Source organism: Harpia harpyja, chromosome 19 (assembly GCF_026419915.1).
Source record: "Harpia harpyja isolate bHarHar1 chromosome 19, bHarHar1 primary haplotype, whole genome shotgun sequence".
NCBI lineage: Eukaryota > Metazoa > Chordata > Aves > Accipitriformes > Accipitridae > Harpia > Harpia harpyja.
In genome coordinates, this window is record NC_068958.1 from 8420782 (window position 1) to 8437400 (window position 16619).

General features: G+C 47.6%; 1 protein-coding gene across 1 annotated transcript in view; it reads left to right on the plus strand.

Annotated features, from left to right (window-relative positions):
* Window positions 1-595: 595 nt before the first annotated feature.
* BRINP1 (BMP/retinoic acid inducible neural specific 1) overlaps window positions 596-16619 on the plus strand; it is an 88013-nt gene continuing 71989 nt past the window's right edge. Inside the window, exon 1 of the mRNA XM_052815409.1 lies at window positions 596-988. The gene's annotated coding sequence lies outside the window, so the exon portion shown is untranslated. The remainder of the gene's footprint in view (window positions 989-16619) is intronic.

Sequence of the window (16619 nt, forward strand, 5' to 3'; positions counted from 1 at the left end):
GCTGTCCGCGGTGCTGAACGGCGCCCGCGCGGAGGGGCTGGGGGGGGGAAGAGACTCCTACCCCCCTCCCCCTTCCCCAGGGGAGGGGGGAATCCCCCAGTGTGGAGTCAGGCTGGGGGACAGCCTGCCCAACACCCCCCCCACCCCCCCGCCATCAGCTCCCTGCTCGGCGGATCGAGCCCCGTGCTGCCTGGCTCCGGTGAGGAGAAAATCGAAGCGGGCGTGGGGGGGGGAAATATATATATATTAAATGGGTGGGGGCTGCTTGGAATCGCAATCAGTCCCGCGCAGCCTCCTCCCCAAATCCGAGGGGCAGACAAGTTTAGATCCCCCCGCAGCCCCGTCCAGCGGCCCTTCCCGGTCTCATCCTCCCTTCCCACGGCCCAGGCTCCGTCTGGCCGGAGCTTAAGTCCCTCCTTTTTGCCTCCCCCCCCCCGCCCCTCCCCTTCCCTAATTATGTACAAAACACTTCTTAGAATAAAATGGCCAGGCTGGGGCTCCTCCCTGCTTTCCTCTTCCCCATTCATCCCCTCCAGACCGCTCCAAGCCCCTCCCCCGGTGGCAAGCCCAGCCTCTCGCTTCCCTTCTGGAGCCCTTTTCATTTTTATTTCTAACCCCCTCTCCATTCTCCCTGCTGCCTCTGCTCCTTCCCCCGATGGCTACGAACTGAGCAGCAGAAGGGGGGGGGGGGCACAGGAATAAGGGACGGGGGAAAAAAAAGCAAGAAAAAAGAAAAGGAAGAGGGGGAAAAAAAGGATTTTTTTTTTTTTTTTGCCTCTGCCCTTAATGCCCGCGATCTGGATCAAGGAAGGGGATTTTCTGTCTGAGCATGAAAAGGACTGCTAGAGCCCCAGGATTTTCACGCCTGCATTATCAGCCCAGCACCCAGTATGCGAGCTGGACAGAGAAGCTCTCCCACAAGTTCCTACCTAGCCGAATAAAACCCACGGGCGACCAGATCTCCTCCAGAGAGGGACATTAGCATCAGGTAAGGCGAGGGCTGCGCTGCGGCTGCAGCGATGTCCCTGCCCCGGCGCCGGCTGCGGGCGCCCACCGGGCTCCCCCCGTCCTGCCTCGGCCGCGTTGTGTAACGCGCCCCGCGGCACCTCTCCGCCCCCAGCCGCGCACACGTTTGCCTCGGCGTTACACCCCCGCCCTGGGCAGCACGGAGTTATGGGGGGGGGTGGTTGGATGGCAGAAGTCCTGCAGCCCGGTTAGCGATTGTGTGTGTGCGTGTGTGTGGTGAGCGTGGGGCCGGGATTCGGCGGCACTGGGAAGACTGGGAGCACTGGTTCGTAGGGGGGCGAGACGCAGCCCCTGGAGGATGCCCGGTAATAGGGGTTCAGCCCCCGACTCGGCTGGGCTGGCGGCGAAGCGGAGGTGGAGGTGGGGGTGGGAGGTAGCCAGGATCCATCTGTATTCCGGAGTATCGATACATCCCGGAGCGGGGGGGGGGGGGGGGGGGGAACCGTCCCCAAGGAGATGGTGTCATCTCCACTTAATCCACTGCTCCGTTTTCGCAAGTGACAAATCCGCAAATCGCGGAGGAAAAGGAAAGTCTGTCGCCTTGAATCCCACACTGGGCTGATTGCCTCTACTTCTGGTGGGGACTGGGAGACAGCGGCAGAGCCGGGGGAGGGCAGCGATGGCGGGGGGGAGGGGGGGGAGCTGCATCCACAGCGCAGGAGATTGGTTTTCCCCGGCTCAGCTCTCAGCGCTGCTTGCGAGGCTGGTTGTGGAGCATAACTTTGCCTTTTCCAGTCCATGGGGAATAGGGGGACAGAGGGCATCTCCACCCCATTACATCATCCCCGAGGTCCAGCACAGCCTGGGTGTAAAGACCCAGCGATGATCCGAAGAGAGGAGGGCTGGAGGTGTGTGTCTTTTGGCTTTGGAGAGTCCTTCCGTGCTTTTACTTGGGAGTGGGGAAGGGGAAGGGGGTGCAGTCTCCTCTTCATGGAGAGAAACAAGCAGCAGATGAAATGCTGGCGGTCTTAATGTATGAATTTAGCCTTGTGATTGACATCTGCACTAGGTAGGACAGAAGGTTCCTTCACGCTTTACTCTGGCTGCTCATCTGGGTGCATAATAATAATTTGTTAATGGCAGTAAAGCTGCTTTCCCAAGAGTTGTAGAGAAGTATTTGGGGGATGGTGAGCGGAGGAGGTAGTGAGTAAAGAGGAGATGAGTCTTTGGTGTAAGAAATATGAAAGGATTTTTTTTTTTTTTAATTCCTTATAAAGGAAAAAGATTGATCAGATCTGCTTGTGAGTGACAGACAGACAAACCCGGACTCTCTCCCTCCCACACACCACATAGACAAGCAGTCGTGGTCTCCCTCGCATGCATGTACACGCTAAGCACACAAAACACGCCGTCGAACTCGCACAGTCCACCCCATGCTTAAACACAGCATCTTGTGCTTGCTCTCCCATGGATGCAAGCACCGATTCAAGCTATGCAGCCCCGCAGTTCCCCTACGCTCAGACACACAGGCTTGATCTACACATGAACACACACTGTAACGTGCAGAAATAACTGCATTGATATTCTTATTATGCGAATCAAACATTCAGACATTCACATGAGCATACACATGCCGTCTTCTTTGCAGGTGTCTCAGTAGGTGGTTTGTTCTTCCAGCATAGTCTTCTCCCTTGTAGTTAGTTCCAGGCATTGATTTGGGGTTTGTCTGACTCCAAAGCCCTTTGCGACTCAGCAGAAAAAGCCTGCTACATTTTCCGTGTCTACCTTTGTTTTACTGCTCTTTGCATGTTCCCAGGACTCAGTAATGATTTCACTACTGGAAAGGTAGACAAGCAGCAGACAGGGGACCAGGCGAATGGCTTTGGGGAGCAGTGGCAATCCCATACCCATCATGCCCTCTCTGATCAAGAGCTGGAGTCTGTGAGTATGGGAAGTGCTCTGCTCGAGTTACATTGCTTTTTTCCCTGTGTGAGTGTGTATGTGAGCAAAACCACAAATGCATTTATAGCTAAAACACATGCAGTGCAAGGCTCCACTTCAGTCTTACCTTGGTTCAGAGCAAAGCCCTCCCATCCTTAGAGTACAAATACTCCCGTGCCTTTGCAAGCCCCTTTGATCAGAAACGGCATAGTATGCGCAGGGGAGGTGATGTCACTGGTGTTAGATGTATTTAATCAACATCCTCCTCTGACCTTCCTCCCCTTTCCCTCTTTCTGTAGGGCCTAGTGAGGAGACTGTGTAACCCTCCAAGAGCAGGAATATAATGAGGCTGACTAAAGTCTGTGTTAAAACTTTGGAGAGGAGGAACGTATGGTGAATTGGCTTGCTATAGGTAAAAGGTGTCCCGCAAGAGATGACGGAGGGCGTATCTCTGTTCCCTCCTCACCTCCGCTGTTTACTACATTGGAAGTATGTGTGAGGCTGATGCTAAATACTACATGGGAATGGGTCTGCCAGCAGACAATAATCATTGTTGTCTGTGTAACAGAAATAGTTCAAAGCCAAATCCTTTCGTCTTTGCTCAGGCAGAAGTCCCGCTGCCTGCTCCAAGCGCGCTGCTCGGGGAAGCACTGCAGAAACTGACTCCGACCCCGAACCGGCGCAGCAGTACCCGTCTCCCTGCCCACCTCCAGAAATGGATGTGGCTTTCTAGAGTTTAGCCGGGGCTCTCTGCCGACACGGTATCTACAGCTGATGCAGTGACGTTGAGAAGGCAGGAAAAAAAAAACCAATTAAAAAAAAAAAAATCGCTAAAGATCAGAAATGAGCGTGAAAAGCCCCCAAAGCACCCCGAGCCATGCCATTCGACAACCAGGGCGGATCCCCCCGCGGGAAGGACACCCCCCCACCCCCGCACCCCCCCTCCAGCCACCGCCGCGCATCCCCGTGCCCCGCTGCGCCAGCGCGGAGCCCCTCCGCGGCGGCGGGGCGGGCGGTGCCGCCGTGGCCCAGGAGGGGGCGCTGTGGCTCCACGCAGCGCCCGGGCGCGGCGGGGCGGGCGCGGAGCGGGCGCGGAGGGTGGGACCGCCCCCCCGCCTGCCCCGGCTTCGCGGAGCGGGAGCCAAGCGCTAATAATAATACGGGGGCGGGAGGGACACACACACACACGCTCACGATAAATAACAACAGGGCCCTCTTCTCCAAGGAGCCCAGGTGCAGCTGAATGGCTTTGGGCCGGATCCTCGCCGGCCGCAAACCCGCGGGTGCGTCCGGGAGTTCTGCTGAGGATCTGGCCCGATACATGCAGGAATCTTTTACGCGGTGATGAAATGCAGCTACTTCTGGGACAGAGCCCAGCAGCTTTTCCGTGCCAGCAAATACTACAGGGGAAGTGAAAAATCACTTCATGCATTGAAAGTGCAGAGATGAACTTAGTGAGGCAGAATATAAATTACCCGGAGTTAGGTAGCTTGTGCCCTGTGGTTTGATTTACACCATCCCTCTTGCAAAAGTATCACGAGATTTTTTAACAACCGTAAGGACCTTGGCCCATTTCCTTCCAGGCCATGCAGAGCGGCTTCCCGGAAAGGGAGAATATCCATGCACGGAGAGATCTGGCTTCTAAATAGACCCATGGACCATGGTCTGATCCTGCCGTTCTTCCTCTTGCCTGGAAGATGGCTGCCACCTGGAGCAGGATGCTGAGTTACTGAATAGTGCTGGGCTGAGTCAGGGCAAAGCATCTCCTCCCAGCTACGTGCGATAGCCTGGAGTGTTCTCGGATGCCAGGGGAGGTTTTTCCCTGCTCGCTGTGCCTCTGCGCTGCCACGTCCAGCCGACCTGCTGGGACTGGAGCTCGGCTGGACAGGGCTGCAGCAGGCTTGCGGCTTGTAATCGGTGCGGAAAAGGGAAACGTTACCAAGCAAAGAGGCCTGGGCAAGGAAACCGGATATATCTACTGGGTTCTTCTGTCTGGAGAGAGTCAAACATGGGCAGAGCTGGACTAGACAAATGAGGTGACATTCACCAGGGTTTGAGAGTAGGCACAGGATAGCTGTTGCTGACTTGATGAGCTAAGCTGTACTGTTTCAGGGAAGAAAAGGTGCTAGGACTAGTGGGAGGGAGGAACAGGAGAAAGAGCAGAAAGCAGAGGAGCAGCTGATTTAGACTGAGCTGAAGACGACTGAAGGAAGTTTATTTCAGGGATGCTGGATCAGGTTCTCAGTGAAGGTGGCATAAATTGGGCATAAACGTGTCATTTTGAAAAGGAGCTAAGAGTCAGGCCCAGGGTTCCGTCTGTGCTTGAGTTGGGGAGTTTAGTACATGTCTAAACCTTTGCAGCCTCCAGCTCAGTGAGCTGTTTTCTTGCAACCTTGAGGCAGGACCTGGAAGCAGCATCACAGGAGAGAGAGAAAGACGCTTATTTATTTTTGCTATTTGTTCTTCTGAAGTCACGTGCTCTACATCTATTTTATGGTTGCCTACAAGGCGCAGCTGACAGAGCTTAGCTATGCACAAAGCTGTTGCTGTGTTTGCTGACAGACCCGTTTGGAGCGCAGCACTGGGTGAGAGTGGTACCCATGGTGGCACCAATGCCCCTGCGGCTCTGGTGATGGCATGTCTCTAGGTGTTGACCCAGCGTTCCCCAATGCTTGAACTCTCATACACACCATTCCCTGCTCCTATTTCAGAAAACCAACTAGTTGCACTGCAGATGGATCACCTCTTACACTGGCAATAGAAATAACAGTAAGTCAGAGCAGCAGCAACTGATTGGAGCAAATAATCTAAAACAGCTTCAAATGGTGGCCTCCAGAGGAGGACAGAGTGAATAGCTTTTGCCAGACACATACTGTTGTTGTTCACCGTTTATATTGGTGATAGAAATGCTGGGCAGAGATAGAAACTCAGGTGCCAGGAGCACCAGTATGGCTTTCAAGCCCTAGAACAAATTCTTTCTGTGTGTTAGCAGTGGGTACTGTTCGATGGAGTATTGCCATCACAGTGACATCTTTCCTCCCAGAGGTTCACAAATTACAACAAAGGCAGCTCTGGGCTGACACATACGAAGCAATGACACAAAAGCTTGCAAACCAACCTATGAGAGGTTCTCACACATAAGAGAAGCTCCAGAAAAAACAATTTTCACCAGGGCTTTTTGCTGGAAATCAAAACAGAATATAGGAGCAGAGGCAGCTCTCACATTCCCATCCATTCTCCCATACTGCCCGATTTCCAGCAGAGTAGCCCTGCTTCGTGCAGTACCTTCTTACCTGGGACCTGTCTCATGGATATCCTGACAGAAAGTGCGCTCTTTCACCTGGTGCTTATAGAAGATAAAGCCTGGAGCCTTATGACAGGTCTTCTTGTAGATTGGACTTTTATATCTATGCATATTACAGCCGAAATATGTTGTACAGCAAGTACCTGTGAAAAGCTTGGAACCGCTTGCTGTAAATCATCACAGCCTGTCAAAACCAGGGGAGTTAACTGGCTTCATGGTGAGTGAGGATCTCTTTCTTAGGGCTTGATTTAGAGCGTGATTTAGAACCTGGCCTGCGCTCTAGACTCTGCTGTGTCCATCATGATTTTGGATGCAGTTTTGGCCAGAAGTCATGAGTCGGCACAACTGATCCCATTTAGCCATCTCTTTACCCTGCTGGAGCTGCGTATGAGGTTGTCAGATACATTGCTAACGTTGGAGACCTTTGTGGTAATTTATCCTTGCAGTTGTGGATGCTGAATTGCTAAGCAGGGTGGAAGACAAGGAGGGTGAGCCTTACAACCATTGCCTCCTGTGGGCAGTACATTCCAGGTGTGGCTGCAGGACCAGAAGAATAAATAAAGAAGTTTATTCAATAGTTCGGAGCAATAGTTAGAAAATCACAAAGAAACTAAAGCTAACCAAGGAAGGATGGAAGAAAATGAACTGTGACCCTAGGGAGGAGGCTGACAATGCAGGGCAGGCAGAAGAACCAGGACGAGCAGGTGTGAATCTTTAGCTGGACTTCTGGGATCAGTGGAATAGACAGCAGTGAGGCAAGCTACGAGTGCCGGAGCAGCCTGGCTGCTTTCGGCATGCGACTGCACTTCAAGCAGGTACAGATGGTGAGCGGGTAAGCGAAGCCCTCAGACATATGCTGGGGTGCATATGCGGCTATGGGTCCCTCCTGGCTCAGACCACCTCCTTGCCTGGAAGATGAGGATGCTAGAGTTATTTCAGACATTTCTCACAGTGCTCTGTGCTGGGGGAGATTTGCAGTCAAAATCAAAGGTGTGTTTTGAGGGAGCAGGCAGAGCTTAGAGGTACAAGGTGAAATCGAAAAATGCTTGAGAAATACTGAGAAAGTTGAAGGAAAGAATTAACAAAGAAAGCATAACGTTTGTGCTAAAATTGTGAACGGAGATAAAAAAGCAGCAATGAGGATACATGTAACATAGCCTTAAGACCAGCAGCTATTTCTAGAATTGCTTATGTCATGTCGTCCAAATTCAGAGTTGCTTCTGCAAAACAACTCCAGGCTTCGCTGTTTTATGCCTGAGAATGCTGATAATGTGTTTATCTGCCATTTCCACGCTCCTATAAGAGAACTATAAAGTATTTGAAAATGATGGTGGGTTGCTGTACCATATTTTAGGCCAGGGAATAGATAAATCTAAACAGCCGGGGAAAAGCCATCAGTTAGGATTGTCCCAGAATATTTGTATGGTGCTGCCTTAAAGTAACCTAATAGCAGTAATTTGCGTTCTCATAAGTCCTTTGATAAAATCCTTTTTGTGCATTTAGAGATACATGTGTTTCAATCCTCTTACTTGCTTCTTGGGGGAGAAGAGTTAACATTAAAAGACAGTGATCGGAACTGGATGTGTTGCTCAGGGTATTTGCTAGTGACATGGAGGAAGGAGTGATATGTTTTGGCAATGGAGCTGGATCAGGCCTTGTTAAGACTGGGAAAAACTGAGAAGTGGTCGAACCAAAACAGTAGCACACTGAAGGGATCAGAAAGGCATGGATGAGTGCTGTCACTCCTGGGATAACCTTTCAGCTGTTTGGGGACATGCAAAGTCAGTAGTTGTCTCAGGACTGTCATGTGCAGTGTCAGAAGGAAGCCTAGCTCTTGTGGGTATGGCTGTTTCTTTATTGAGTCCTTTTATGCTTTTGGTTTTCATGATATTCTGCAGTAATGGAATTAGTTATGAGTTGTGTGCAAAAGCATTTTGTTTGGGATTTTTTAGATCTGGTACCACATAATTTCCTTGGGTGTCTCCAACTTTCTGTGGGAAAGAGGAGTGAATAACCATTTCTCATTGTCCATCTCTCCCCTGTTTGTGACTGGATAGACATCAAATCATACCCCTCGTTTAAATGGCATGCAGGCCCCGCTTCTGCGGGATATGTAACCGAGTGCTTAGACATTGCTCAAAGAATATCAAATATAGGCTTGCTTTCAAATGTGTGCTCAAGTGTCACTGATCCAGTGCAGTCATGACTGCAAAGGGCCTAATCCTGCAATCTGAATCACACAGACAAATTTTTAATTACAGTCCCATGGACATAATATAACTGTTTCCAGGATCAAAGTCTAAGCAACAGCAAATCCATACACATGATGAGTGTAGAGTGAATCATGTTTATGATCCGCCGGAGTTCAGCTTCTTTGTTCCAAAATGCTGATCAGGAAGGCAGAAGAAATATTCCCTGGGATATTATAAAGACTAACATATCATCAGAGGGAGAATCAATGGAGATTGATGGCAAATTAGATGGATACTTGAGACATTAAAAGGAAGGATGGAAAATAGAAGTGATATTATAATTGAACCATATTAATATATTTTAAATTGCTTTACAAATATTAACAAGTTAAATAAGGAAAGCCTGGAAATAAGAGTTTATTTAGTCTGGGAAAGCTGGGAGTAAGAAGGGACATTTGGGTTCCAGTACAAAAGTATATGAAGGTTAGAATGAAAAGTGATCAGAAACATTTTAACACTTTGATGATAAAAGAACAAGAGGACACATCAAAATTAAAGGGCACAACTTTTAAAGCAAATTAAAAGGAAATAGTCCTTTCTTCAGTGTATAGTGAAGCTACACAATTCCCTGCTGCAGGATGTCGCTGAGATGAAAGTCTGGATGGATTTGAAGTGTAAAAGGCTACATAACTTTGTAGCAATTAATAGCATTTGCAGCTCTGCAATCTAGGACAATGGTAATCAGATCTCATGCTTCAAAGCAAAAGCTGACCATCTTCTGGGGTCAGGAAGGACATTTTCTCACTGCATAGAAGGAATGTAATACGGCTGGGCAGGTAATATGACTGGATATGGTCGATCCTGCTAGAAGCTAAGTCAGCAAGAGATTAGCAAATTGCTTCTGTGGGTGCTGGATTAAGGTATTATAAAAAGGTTTTCATCAATGCCAGACAGAATATCAATCCAACAATCTCTTCTTCTGTGTCAACTCCCACAAAAGTAATTTCACTGATTACAGTAGATATTGAAGTAGGACAGAAAATGGGTGGTTATAAGCAGTAGCAATGACCCCGTGCTGCACGTTTCGGTTTCCTCTATCACCACCGTTATCTGCAGGATGGTGCCGAGCTCAGATGAGCCTGGAGTCTCCCAGTGCTGGGTATTGTACAGATGCAGGCTCCTTGCCCTCGAGGGCCTGCAGTCCAGACAAAGGAGGAGGAAAAGAAACAGGGAATGCTGTCACCTCTGCTCAGTACCAGAGGCAGTGCAGCACAAGGCTCGGGATCAATTCAAATCCTATTAGAGTCAGTGGAAGCATTTCATTTTGCAGGATAGGAGCTCGGGCTTGGCCTTGACAGATTTTGGAAGTAGTTGGTGGCAAGGTAATGGAACATTTTAGAAAACAGGACCTTAAATATTGCAGTGGGTTATGCTGAACACTTGGAAAATCGGCCTCCAAGGTGTTTGTAAAATATCACCTTAAAGAATTTGCCCAAGCTTACGCAGGAAGGCTGGGGCAGAGATAAATGCTCAGGTGCATTAAATCTAGAGATTTGACCAAACTAGCGTGGTAGGAGTGACAGAGTGGAGAGAGATCAGTTAAGGAGCCCGTTAGTGTCCCATCTCCTCTCCCCACATTTTCTCTCCGGGGCCACATCCCCATGCACCAGAGGGTCCCAAGGTGCCTCCCCCAGATGGAGGTCCACCCTGTCTGCCATCCTGCCTATGGTCTTCCACCATCGCTAGGGCTGTGTTGGTGGGAGGAAGAAACCTGCCTTTCTCCATACTCTTCCTCTCATATCAGCCATTTTTTTCCTGCTGCTGAACACAGACGTTCAGGTGAAGAGAGAACAGGCTGTCGTGTACAGACAGGGGTGTTCAGCTTCGACAGGTGACACTTGCTGAGGGCCACTTGTCCAGTGGCCATAAGCATCTCTAGGTGAGCAGAGAGGAGACTACTCTTCCACGGTCATCTGCACTCGGGCTGAGACAGGTAATAAAACTGGGTTTCCTTCTGAAAGGTGGGAAGGATGAAAAGCTGATGGCTGCGAGGAAAGCATATACACTAGATGGAATAAAGGTCTCGGAGGGATGTGTGACTGGGTCTGGGAGGGAGGGAGGGGAGAGCTGGCAGGGAGGAACACAAAGTTCACTAAGCAAGGCAAGTGTGAATGCTGAGACAAATTACCACATCGGGAAGAATGATTCCTTTGCTTCCCGGATTGCAAACAAGAGAGAGATGTGACCGGCAGGTGCAAGTCTGCTGACGAGGTGTTGTGTAGGTGTGATGATTACTGTGCTTATAGGCTTGGCTGGAAAGGGGAAGGATGGACAAGGGAGCTTTCATTCTGCAAAATGCACGAGAAAGATGCATGCAAAAAAAATAGCTATTAGGTAGGATTGCAGTTTACCTGCATTATTGGAAGATTGATTTCTGATGAAAGGAGCAGAGAAGGGAGGGGAATAAAATTTTATAGATGGCAAGAATGGGGATCAGAGCTTTAAAATGGCAGTTGTGAGTTAGTATTCTTGAAGGATTGGTTCAAATGTGACTGCAGAAACCAGTGCTAGTTTCTGATTTCCAACCATCTGCATTTAAAAAAGAGAGAGAGAGAGACCAGCAGACTGGCCTCAGTGAAATTCTGCTGGATTTCCCCCAGGGAATCAGAATTGTCCCAGCATTTCAAGTGCCTGGAAGACTTAAAACACTGACAAGGCTGAAAGGTGAGGCGAGGGTCGAAAGGGAGAATGGCTGGCAGGAATAAGTAGATTGGAGACTAGGCTGGATAATTCAGGGATCTGTAATAAAACTGCATGGTGATGGATAGTGAATAAAAGACTATAGGTATATTATGGTTTACAGAGCACAGGACAGATGTGTCTCTAAGGAGACTGCGATAAGGAGTAGAAGGTAGCAGCGGACCGGGAGCAGTGGCTGTTTTGGAATGCAACAGCACTGTGTGAATAAAGCAGCACTGTAGCAAGATAGTTCAATCCCGATGCTGTCACCGACATGTTATATATGAACTTGGGCAGGTCACTTAGGCTGGTATCTTTCAGAAGAGCTTTTTAAATGCGTGTGTTTCCATGCATAGGAGCTGAATTTCTTACAGTCAGTGCTGCAGTGCTGAGCCCTCCACCTCACACAGTGGATGTGAGCCACCCAGAGAACTCGGCTCCAAGTTTGGCATGAGGAAAAAATCTGGATTTTTTTAAGAATTCAGCAACCTGTGTCCTCAGGAAATATAGCCCCCCAAAGACTGGTATTCAGCAGTGCTGAGTCTTTACATTTGCAGTGTTGGGCAAAGGCAGCATTGGATTGCATGCATCTCCCCTCCACCCCAGCAAAATGGCTCAATGTTTAGAAATTGGCCTGAATTAATTTCTCTTCTTATTGCCTAAGACCGCTAATGAAGTTGGCTTTTTACTGCAATATATAAGGGAAGAAGATGCTAATTGTATCTGTTTCCCTCCCTTGCACACAGATATGGGGCTTTTACTTACACAGCACACACAATGAAGTGTACAAGCATGCATGTGCACACACACGTGTGCACACACATGTGTGCACACACACACACATATGTGCATTGTGCTTTAAGAAGCCTGGATCAAGAATGCTGTTTCAGTGCAGCATATTAGTCTTTTTACCAACTTCAGCATTTGCAGTAAATAGCAATTAATGATAAAGCTGCTTACATTAAGAAGAAGAGCAAAAGAGGCTGATAAGTCCTTCCTACCAGTGGATTCTCCTGCAGTGCTTCTCATTACTTTGTTTGTTTTCAATTTTGAGGACAGAAATTCTGTCCGTGGCATTTTTTTTTTTTCTCGCTGCTGCTTCTCCAACGGAGCTCTTCCGTAGAGCTTTGAGACCTGTGAAGTACAGTCCCCAAGCCCTTCGTGTCTCAGATAACAGGGACGCTCCTTTGATGCTAGGGGCATGACCCTCCCTCAGGTGCCGTAATAGAGGTGGGCAGAAGGGCTGGGGACAAATACACACTCTGCTGCCCTTGCACAGCATTACTGATTGTCTGCAGACCTCCATAAATAAGATTTGGAGCTGAGGAAAAGGACATCAACAGGAGACCTGAAATACACACTGGATTTTATTTTTATGTGTAATTTTAAAATTCCAGGATCTTGAAAAGATATGAGGGCTCATTTCCAGCTCAATAATGCAGTATTTTTGTAGTAAGGTGCTCAGGATGCATTTTCCATGCTCCGTGTGCACGTGCAGAGTGTTTGAGCATGCAGTGTCTTCTGAGACAGTGCTGAAAGACCGTGGAAGATGACAATAAGCCATTGGAGGGTTTGTGCTTGCTCATATTGCCCACAACTGATGTTAATAAAGCACAATATATCCAGAACTGGGTTTCTTCTTACTGGAAGCTTGTTTCCTCCTGAAGAAACCCCTAAAGCAAACTAATACAAATGCAGTATTAGGAATTAAGGATTAGCAGTATGAGGCTAAGGAATGCAGGAGCCAAGTTCTTTGGCGCTGTAGAAACACCCAGAGATATTTAGATACCTAACTCCTATATACATGCCTAGTTTTCTTTAAATCCACCGGACGCAGGAAGCTAAGCAGGTGATGCTTTCCTAAATACCTCTGGGACTGAGATTGCCAGTGGGTGGCTGTGAGCAGGGTCCTATGCTTGAGAGATCAGACACAGAAATGGATGCCAGACGATGCCCGAGGAGCAGGATCCCTGGTACATGCTGTTCCCATCCCTGCGTGTCTGTGTCTCATTCAGAGAGCACTTCAGTGGTTTGAATTTGAGATGGCTGATTGCAGGGAGCTATGCTTTTTTTGGCTTAATGTCAGATGCACTTGGACATCACACGTTCCAATTTTCTGTAGGGACCTCATGCCTGTTTGGTTACATGTTAGAGATAGTGGTGTTTAAAAAAAAAGAGAGCCAAGAGAAGCGAAAAGAAACAATTCAGAGAAATAGAGGGTAAAAAGGGATGGTGTGACTGTCTTAAAATAAAACAGCAGTATATGGCAATTTCTAATGGAAAAAGTAAATCCAGTCTCTTGTTACTTCCTGGGAACTGTTCTCTCATTTTTGATACAAGGATTTCCACATTTATTTTTCTGTAAATCTTATTATTTCACTTTAAGTTCTCTGTTGAATGCAGGTTTAGACTAGAAGAGAGCAAAGGACTATGAAAGTCATCAGCTTAAGAAACTCACAGAAACTCAGCCTTGCTGAGATCCCTCATGTTGTTATGAAGATCTGACAGACAGTTATTGTAATTCCTAGTAGGGATAAGTGAATAATGATTTTCCCCCCCCTTTTTTTTTTTTTGTCAGTGTGCTTCTGAAACAAAAAAGGAAGGGAAAAAATTAATTTTAGCAATTCAAACATAATTGGGGGGGGAAGAATGAAAAGACTTTTATTACATGTGGGACTAAAAGGAAAGGAGAGCAGAAAATCACTTCAAAACTTTAAATTTTACAGAAATGCATAGCTTTTTTTCACAACTGTATTGTTTTACTTTTGTTTGCGTTTTTTTTTATTTCCTTCTAGATCCACTTTATAAACATTTCAGAATGAAGCGTGTAAATTAAGAAATAATGCCGTCATCTACTTTGATTCTTTTAAATTTTTCCCATCCCATTTTTTGACAGTAACTATCTAATGGATTCAACCTGAATTAACAAACATTGTCAGTCAATCCTCAAGCACTTTTTTGTGCCTAATTTTAGTATGCGTTAAAAATAATGTCGTGCATCTTTAGTGCCTATGATTGCAGTTTCCTTTATGCTACACACAGTTAAAAACAGTTCATACCTCAAATAACACATACTCAAAGGGTACACAGCAGTGGGCGATAAAAGGAGAAAATAAAAAGATTTGTCTGAAGTCACAGAGTAAATCAGTAGCAGAAGCATATAGGGAAACCTGCAGTCTTGACTTCCATTTCCCTGCTCTCTCGCTAGAAGGCAGATTAATTACAAATCTCTTTCTCGCCCATTAGATTTTTCTCATACTTCTTCTACTCCTGCACTTTCTCATTCACACCTTCAATTCTTTGTTACTCTTCCTTTAATTCGACTTTCCTTACTCTCCATTTTTGCACACTTTCCTCTTTTCTCCTTCTCTGCTCCTCCTGTAGAAGATTACTAATGAAGTGGCAAGTGTTAATAATGTGCCTTGGCTGTGCCTGCTGCGACGGATAAAGAAGGAGCAAGGTGGGTGAAGGAGAAGAGTAGCAAAGGGGGAAGGAAGGGGGTGATCTGAATTGATTTCAGACTCTGGGTGAAGGTGTGCAGGAAGGCAGAACAACCAACTGCATGCTCGGAAACCCTCACTGCAATGGGAGCACAGAGTCCAAACCAAATGTCTAAGAAGGAAAGCATAAGGACATCTGAAAGGTGGGACTTGTATCCTCAGGGATACAGGGGCCAAAAGGAGACCAAAGACTTACAGGACTGCGACAGATGTGGGCAAAGGGGAACCGGCAGATTCCTCCTCTTTGCTGTGACAGGTCCTCAAATGTGGATGTCTCGCACTTGATTTATCTGGATGAGTTTGTGCACAGGGACGTCTAGTGCTCGAGTAAAATCAGATGTGAACATGCATATTCAATCAGACAGGGGTTACGGGTCCTCTCTGCGCACAGGGCATTGCATGCTGGCAGGGATTAGACGGCCATCTGCTTGGTACAATGCACATCACCGGGTCGGTACCTGAGTCCAGGATGTTGCTGGAACTCCTGCCGACTTCCTCAAGTCCTGCAGAATAACATTTTTGTCACTGGAGCCTCTGTTGTGTGGTTAATGGGCAAATCTGGACAGAGACCCAGAAAATCCTATGGATTTAGGGAGAAGAGGCATTTAAGGGGCAGATAGGAGAAGAGACTGAAGAATCTGTACTTTGGGCTGATACCTATAGCTCCCTGAGGAACACAGGCCAAGCACACAACAGCTGGTGGGGGGAAAACATGTTGATGCCGTGGGAACAAAGATGTTGTCTAGTCTGCAATCCAGGCAGGAGGAGGGAGAAAACAGAGATGTAAATTAGGAGGAAGCTTCCTTGAGCTGCCTTGGTCCAAGAATATTATACCAAGAATAAAATGTCCAAGAATAGCTGTCTGTCATTGTAAACAGTCACATTAGACATGATAGATAACTTCAGGCTATGTCTTCATGAGCACAGTAGACTCTAAATACCCTTCTTTCTTTGGAAACTCCTTCCAAACACCTTTGATTTCACAGGGATAAGCCAGCTAGCTGTATTCCTGTTCTGCATTTGATTTACCACTCAGAAAATTATTTATCTATCTAGCTATTTATTATCTAATTCCATGGCTGCAGCTGAGGAAAGTCAGTTTATGCCTTTTCCACAGCAGTGTCTCTTTCTCCGGCAGCTCTGACTAGCTGCTAGGTGCCCTGGGGAATGTGGAAGCAGAATTAATTAATCATGACCAGTGGATGAAGGTGTTTTTCAGATTTGGATTTGGCTAGCTGATTGCACAGGATCTTTCTGGGAGTCAGGCTGTTGAAGAAACAAATGTGACGCCTGCTCTGGATTGCTTTCTGACAGAGCCACTTTGTGAAGCTGCAGAGGCATGTAGGATCTATCAAGCAGTGGGAAAACCTAGCAGAAGTCCGTAGTGTGCATGCTGGTGGAAGGGACTGCTCACTCCCTTTGGCAGTTTCATCTGCCAATGAAACAGTAAAATACAGTTTAGCATGTTCTGTCCCTTTCCCAACCCGCAAAGGTGTGAATCTTTCAGCATCCACAAGAAAGTCTTCTGGGCATTCATTCTGAATGTCCCCTTTGGAGTGGGAGGAGTTGTGATGGCACCTGGCACATGCCATACTGGAAGTCACCCCTTCAGCATGCCCATGAGTGATGGCAATGCTGGCCAACTGCACAGGTTGTGCTGAAACAGCAGTGTTTGTTTTACAAATAGCTCTGAATTCTTCCAGACCCTCTTCCTTCCCTGTGTAGACCCTAGCAGAGCATGTGCTATTCTTCCTGGCCAGTGATTTCCTCCTGGCAATGGAGAAAGGTCAAGTGTCCATGCCAATTCTTTTTGATATGTCAGCAGCCTTCAAATCCTCTGGCAATGAAGGGCTAATGATTTGCAATGTCTGGCATGGATGGGCAATCTCTCCCTGCAGGAGCATTCCTCCTTTCCAGAGAGACTCCACAGCGTGGCTTGGAGTAATGAAGCATTTCCCTCAAGGACTCTTCTAGTGC